The 8,052-nt window shown below is 38.0% G+C and overlaps 1 long non-coding RNA gene across 1 annotated transcript; it reads right to left on the bottom strand.

Annotated features, from left to right (window-relative positions):
- Nucleotides 1-30: 30 nt before the first annotated feature.
- On the bottom strand, nt 31-3,538 carry LOC121884792. Its single transcript, XR_006092410.1, has 3 exons — nt 3,323-3,538; nt 1,322-1,521; nt 31-113 (listed from the first exon to the last, which is right to left on the bottom strand). It is a non-coding gene; the product is annotated as an uncharacterized LOC121884792 (long non-coding RNA).
- Between the last annotated feature and the right edge of the window lie 4,514 nt (nt 3,539-8,052).

Here is an 8,052-nt window from a genome sequence, read left to right as displayed (position 1 = left end):
TGGTGGGGGGGTGGGCGGGGTGGGGTGGGGTGCAGGGGTAAGAGGGAGAAGTGCAGGTTCGGTGGACGACCTCTGACCCCCCGGCCCAGGCTTCACTGAGACGAGAGACGAACCTGGAAAGAAGAAAAAGAAAAAGAAGAAGAAGAAGAAGAAGAAGCAGAAGAAGAAGAAGAAGAAGAAGAAGAAGAAGAAGAAGAAAGGGAGAGGTCACTTTAGGCAATATATATATATATATATGTATATATATGTGTGAGCGGATGTGATGATGAGCGCAGCTGGAGGAGGACGGTGGATGTGATGGAGTAAAAATGAAGCCATTCCACAACAGAGAGCATAAATGTGTTTCCCACCAGGTTGTAATCCATCCTAAAACACACACACACACACACACACACACACACACACACACACACACACACACACACACAGGCAGGCAGGATGTGCACCTTTCTCCAACCTCACAGGGTGACCATTGCTATTGCAGCAGTGCTGTCTTGATACTCAACGTCTGGAGTAATTCATCCATCAGTGCGCGTCTCGGCTTTATGTATCCGAGCGTCCACAGTCGTAATGGTAATAATGAATGCGCATGATGTACGGAAATGAGTCGTGAATAGCTAGCTTTACCTCAGCAGCCTTAACAAAACGTCCGTCACGCAAATACAGAACAATTAGCAGGGCCTGTAGGTGGGATAAAGATGCGGCGCTGCTTCATACATTCATGTGGAGAGAAAAAAAAAAAAGGGTGTCATCATGAATTGTAATTACGGGCTGTATCCAGGAGGAAATAGGCTTCTTTTCTACGGCTCCGGAACCCATCTGTAAAAATATTGTGTGTGAATCAGGAGGCTTATTATCCTCAGGGTGTTAGGACGGGAACTGAATTGCTGTCTTAACGAAATAAATGGCCTAAATGGGGAAAAAACATATTTTTTTATGCATTTAGGGCTGTGCAGGATAGCCTGACACCGCTATCACACCATGGTGGGAGGTGCCAATCATCCTGTAAATGATGTAGGCCTAATTAACAGATTAAATAATAAGATATTACGCAATTGGATTATTTATTATGATATGGCTTCAACTAAATGTTGGAAAAACGGCGCGCCGCTTTATTCCGACTGGAAGGCGTCTATTTCCTATCAACACCCCACTGCCCCCCCAACCACACACACACACACATACACACGCACACACACACCACCCTGCCCTCCTCCCCCCACCCATAAAAACAGCTGGACGGTCTAACGGCTAGATCTGTGAGTTGTACCCGTACATCACCGTGGATTTCAGCCGCCACCGGACGATTTGTACGTCTTACCCTTTCCATGATCGACAGAGAGAGGAAATGAAGGCGCATCGCTCCCCGGTTCACTCCATCAGAGGCTGCAGGTTATCCCCGTTACAGCCCGGTTACCAGCCTGCCCCATCCCCTCCCTCTCTCTGCTGTGGGAGCGACGGTGCCGCGCCGCCGATGCGTCAAACTGCGCGCAGCGAGCACAGGCTGCATCCGGACAGGACCTTCATCAATGGATGGATAAATTGAGTTTGAGTCATATGAGGTTTATCATATGTTGAAGAACATATGAGAAACCCCTTTTGTTGATGTCATAATCTGTAATAAATGTCATATTTTTTATAGATCTACAGATTTTATAGATTAGCTACACATGTTTTCTATGTTTTTAATGCTTTTTCATATGTTTAATGTGTTTTTAAATCTTTTATATTTCTTTATAATCCTCTAAGCCCCCCCCCCCTTCTAATGCTCTTCTTATATTATCTAACACTGCACAGTCTATGGAGCCACCAGAATGTCATTTCACTGTAAATCTGTACATCACAAATAAAACCTTTGAACCTTGAACCTAAAGGGATTCTTGGGAGATTAGTCTTGAACTAAACGAGATCCAAATGAACAAATATTGTAATCTCTTGAAAAAGCCTGCTTTCACATTCAGCCAGTTTAAAGATGTGCTCAAGGAGTACTGATTTTTATTCAGTAAAGTACAAAATATCACTTTAAATTGTGGCTCCTAATCCAAATCTGGCTAATCTGAGGGTTTGTGAGATGATTAACGAGACAGGATTTAAGACAAAAACATCAACTATTTCTGCTACACAAGTTTTTTCCTTTTATTTTTGAGATGCGTTTCTAATTTTAATGGAGAGTTTTACCTCTTCAGGCAACAATCTGAGAAAGGAAACATCACTTTTTGGTTGAACTACTCGCAATTAGACATACCATGAAGTCAAGGCAGTTTTATTTGTATATCACAATACCAGCAATAGAGCATCCTCTACCCTAAGATCTTCAATTTGAATAAGGAAAAACTTTCAAAAAACCTTTTAATGGGGAAAAAATGCAAGAAACCTCAGGAGGAGCAGCAGAGAAGGATCCCTCTCACAGGACGGACAGACGTGCAGTAGATGTTGTGTGTACAGAATAGACAAATGATAGGGATCCAATATGAAAAATAGGATGAGCCAGTTTAAAGATGTGTCAGGACTAGTTTTATTCTAGTCTGGTTAGTCATGGTTCACAACTCAATGAGTCGCAAGATAAACCTGAGGGGTCGTGAGACGTTAAACAAGACAGGACAAGACTTCTCTAATTTTCTGTTTTTAAATTGAGATATACTGGAGAGTTTTTACCTCTTCAGGCCTCTAAAAACTATTTGAACGAAACAATCTGAGAACTCTTTGGTTGAACTGCTCACAACTACACATATTAAACCTGTCACAAGGGTTTTTTGAGCAGACATAGCTTTGATTTAAAGAGTCGCAAGCTAAAATAAAACGCTAGAAAATACTGATTTACTGGACAGATAACAGAGTCAGCAGGTGCAATAAATAGCTTTAAGAACACATTATTATAACAGGCCTATACTGACTGCTTGAACAATATAGTATCATTTCTGTAATGACTGATAGGGCTTCATTATTAATCTGTCGATATTTCCTTGATTAATTTATTAGTTGTTTGGTCTATAAAATGTTGATCCCTGTTTCCCAAAACCCAACGTGCTACCTCACATACAAATACATTCAGTTTACAGTCAAATAAGACTCAATAAACCAGAAAATAATCACATTTAAAAAACTAGAACTAGAGAATTTTAATATTTTTTTCTTGACGATGAATCATTTATCAAAATAGTTAGCAATTGATTTTCTGTCAATCAACTAATCGATTAATTGACTGATCGTTGCAGCTAATGACTTATTAATAATAAATAGCTACTATAAATAGCCTCAAATATTGGTGACACGTGTTGAAACTTTATTCTGAAGACAAATAATACTGCTTCCGCCCCCTTACCTGATGTTTCTGTCCAACTTGACGACTTCCCACCGTTTATCTTCCCTCATCTCCTCCGCTGGAAGATGCTGGGTCTTAAAGAAACAAGCTCTCAGCATAAAGCCGCTCACATCCTCACACTCACCTCACACTGCATTCTGCTGCTTTTCTCCACCTTTAAAAACAAAAAGCAGTGAACTTCATTTAGAGAAGATAAGAGAGAGAATCACCTCCTGAATTTACTCTTGCTATGTGACACATGAAACTTGCCAAAATAATTAACAATTGCACCCTCTGGCGCCTGAATGGGAGAAATGCACTTATAGTGCACAAGGTTTTAGGCCAAATGTCTGGATTTTAGGCAACCATCACTGATACACGTTTTTTTTGTGAAATTGTAGGCAATGAGCAACTTTTAAAAGGTCATAGTGAGGAATAAACAACTTAAAATTACCAGAAATTTAGTTAAAAGTTTATATTAAGGTCAAACATTTTTAATGTATTTCATCAAAATAAATTAATCTTAAAAAAATGGAAAAATTATGATTAAACCACCCACTACTCATGACAGAAGACTGACAGACGTTCCAGTAGAAATTAACCAGTCACCATCAACTGTCATGAAAGGTTGGGGGTCCATCAGCCAATCAGAGCTCAGGGAAGGCGGGTCTTATGGTAGTGAAGGAGGATGGGGAGGTGGTGATGTAATGTCCTCTTCCAGATCTGATGATGTACATCCAGCAGTGAAACTCAAAGTGTACACAGATTAAATCTGCAAAAAAAATATTCTAGAGAGACAAAAGAAAGAAAGAAAACAAGAAACTGAGGCCGAGATAAGCGCAAGCAGAAGATAACAACTTCACTGAGAGGGCTGATGTGAAGGACGAGTTTTAGCACTTAAAGTGTAAAACATTTAGTTTATTGTAAATGTAGTTTGATTAAGTTTTTATGATTGTCTCATGCATACAACTTGTATCCTCAGCCCAAATATCCAATGATACGGAAACAAAAACGACCAATTTCAGTCATTTCCAAAGTTGGATTTTCAGACTTTCATTTCTTCAACACAATTAATCAATCACTGACAGAAGATGTATCGTATTATACTGGATAAAGAAGAAAAATACTAATTAAATAGACCCTCTTGCCTCCTTTTCCAGGCTGTGTCAATAATAGAATCAGGCTGTCCAGAACTGTATCATCAATATCACCTGTATGTGCTGCTAAATAGCTAAAAACCCCACCTGTTTATTTTACTGCATCTACTCTGTTTTGTTACTTTATTGCACCTCTATAGTGACATTTGGCTCTCTGTGGACAGTAGTGGGGTCATACAGGGAACTAGCACAAACCCACACTGTGTTTTAGCAAAATTCCTCCATCTGAATAAAGTCTATCACTGGTCAGACTGATCGGAGCAGCTTGAGAGGTGAGTCAGTGAATAGGAAGCTCTCCAGTTTCAGTGTTATCTGCAAACACATGTGGAGAAGTCAACCTCAAACAAAAACTTCTTTTGACTTCATTTGAGATTTTTAAAAACATGAAAAGAGATCACAAAGGTGTATTACTGAAAGCTCAGCACGACATCCAAAAGAGGAGGCACCATGTACAGAACAACAGTGTCTCATTGAGGGACCAGACAAGTCAGAGTGGCCGCAGCTGGTGGGAGAAGAACTCAAATCCTTTACTTAACTGAAAATATAAAGACCCCCATCATGGAATAATACTCCATTAAAAGTGACAGTCATGCTAAAATGTGGTCTTTTCACTATTGTTTTATAGTGCGAGGACTGTTACTGCAACCTGTGGGTAAACAGGGAAAACCATAATAATAACAAAACTGCTCTTACTGTGGTTCAAATTGTATATGTTGCACATAAAAACCCTTTCTAACAGTAACTGTAGCTGTCATACAGTAAAGTGGTGGAAGAATAAAAGCAAGCAATTCTACACTGTGAAAATACTCAATTACAAGTCCTGCATTCAAAATCTTACTAAATGTGAGTACATAAGTATTATCATTATGCAGCAGAATTACCCCTGTCAGAGTTATTTTATTATATATTATAGTTTTGGATCATAATTATTGATGATAAATGATGTTTTAAAGTTGTAGCTGGTGGAGGGAGAAGTACTTTTAACTACTTTGTGCTGTTAAATTATGCTTTATATTTAAGACCTTATCTTATGTTTACAGTAAAAAGTAAAAGTAAAAAGTGTAATATTTGCCTCTGAAATTTAGTAAAGTGTAAAGTAGTAGAAAATGGAGAAAAAAGATAAGTAAAGTACAAGCACTGCAAAATTTTACTTAAGTACACTACTTGAATTACTGGTAGAGAAAAAGTACAATACTGGTAATTCCTTTGAAATGTAGTGGATATAGAGGAGTAAAAAGTGCAAGATTTGCATCTGAAACATAGTACAGTAAAAGTGTAAAGTAGTAAAAAACAGAAAAACTTAAGTAAAGTAAGAGTACTACAATACAGTAAATGTACTTAAGTAGTTTCTTTCAACCAGTTGTAAAGAAAAAGTATAACACTGGTAATTCCTTTGAAATGTAGTGGATATAGAGGCGTAAAAAGTGCAAGATTTGCATCTGAAACATAGTGCAGTAAAAGTATAAAGTAGTAAAAATACATTGAAAAACTCAAGTAAGTACGAGTACTGCAAAATTGTTCTTAAGTACGGTACTTGAATAAATGTACTTGCTTTCGACTGGTAAAGAAAAAGCATCATAATTCCTTTAAAACAAAGTGCAGTAAATATATAAAATATATAAATACTGTACCTGGTATACAAGTACTACAGTAAAGTAACAGTATTTGTTAGTACCTGAGTAAAGGTACGTCTGAACATGGTGTACACACAGCACACACTGCACATCACACCACGTCCTGCGCTGCCACAAACACACTGACAGTGTGTCGACAGCTTCGGTGGCACCTCTGGTCAACAACAGCTGGATTAAATGTCAGATCTCCTGCTGCGGATGAAACCTGCTGCAGACACAACACAACACAGACCTGATACTGGTCCCACTGGGAGCTGAACCCAACATGTTTCACAGATAATCACATCATCACAGACATTTGGCATTTATAAACGCTGAGCTAATAAAGACAGAGACGCCGCTGTGGAAAATCAAACCACATCCAAGCAGGAAGATAAAAAACAGGTTAATACTTAAAGTGACTTTTATTTAAGTATCAGTTTAAATGTTTACTTCAACTCCAGCTGAGTGTTTTATTGTGTCTTTTAGTCCCACTTTATGACTTTTTAATGAAAGTATTGTGTGATACAAACAAGAATTAATATTATTAGAGGTTATTAGTCGTAATATAAGTATTTAAAACAATATTTAAAAGACTACAGCTTTAGTTCAGCAGTCAAAGTCTCATTTGTAGTTAAATTTCCAGCTTACAAAAATGGTTTTAACTACTTGTTTTCATCTCAGTTTCAGTCTTTTCAGTATCTAAATAGATCTACTGTTATACTCTAATTTGCCTTGGCACAAATAATATATCAGCAAACTGTTAGTATCCTCCAGTATCAGCTTTAAAAACCATTATTTAGTCTAACAGTGAAATTAGCAACATAATGTGCATATCTAAATTATAGAGGAAAAGCCATATACTGCCTCTATACTGATAAAAATATGACATTTCCTCAATAAGTTTACTCTTCTCTGCTGTGAAAGTTGCAGATTGCATCATAATAAACAACTCCTGCATGATCCAGGCAGCTGCTTAGAGACAGCTTTATTTGGCTGAATATGACAGCGGTGACTGACAGCAGGCAGCTGCGTGGACACCAGGAGAGGAGGGGCCACGCGGGGGTCATGAGAGGTCAGTGGGTTAGAGGAATGCTGATAGGAATGCCCAGAGCGGCGGCCAGGGGGAGCATCTCGGTCAGCGGGACAACAACAAGGATCAGCGGCTCCCCGGGGAGCCATGACAGTGGACAACAGGCCTGCAGAGACACATGGTGACCCAGAGGATGAAGATGTTATATAATATGCACTGCTAGGATACTGTTTCTTTTTAAATTGCATGATTTGTTGTGCCAGAAAATTGCATTTACACAGATTTTACCACACTGAGGGTAGGAGATTATTCTTTTTGTATTGAAGCTTAAAATTAGGAATCCAAAGGAAAATATTTAATTTAATCAAATTTTCATTTCTTTTATTGCTCCAATCTGATGTCGTGTTTAAATTGTAGTTTTAACCCTCATACACTGTTCATATTCTGACCTTTAACATGATCCTCTACTAATTAATCTCCATATAAACCAAACTTCTGAACCACAAATCTAGTTTTCATTCATAAACACCTCATCAGTCATTGATAAATAGGTGGTTAATCCTTAATGAAGCTTTCATAGAGCAGAGAATGTATTCTTAAGGTTTTACTCTATTTGTTTATCACACTATATTACGGTCTTATGTCACATAAAACAGATATAATGATTTAAATTAATTTTATTGAACGTGAAGAATGAAGCGACACAAGCATTTTTGTGGTGGTGGTGATGGTCAAATTTAAGCTGAAACATCCTCTACTGTATGTTCAAATAAAAATGAAGAAAAATAAAGGATTAACAAACAAAAAAAAAAAAAAAGAAAGGAGAAAAAGGGAAGGGGAAATAAATGAAAATAAATAAATACATGCAAAATTCTGACCTGACCCGCCCCAGATACACTCTGGAGCTCAACCAGAAGCCCTCACACAGCAATTTAGCTATATCATTGT

Source organism: Thunnus maccoyii, chromosome 18 (genome assembly GCF_910596095.1).
Source record: "Thunnus maccoyii chromosome 18, fThuMac1.1, whole genome shotgun sequence".
Lineage (NCBI taxonomy): Eukaryota > Metazoa > Chordata > Actinopteri > Scombriformes > Scombridae > Thunnus > Thunnus maccoyii.
This window is presented reverse-complemented; position numbering and strand designations above follow the sequence as displayed.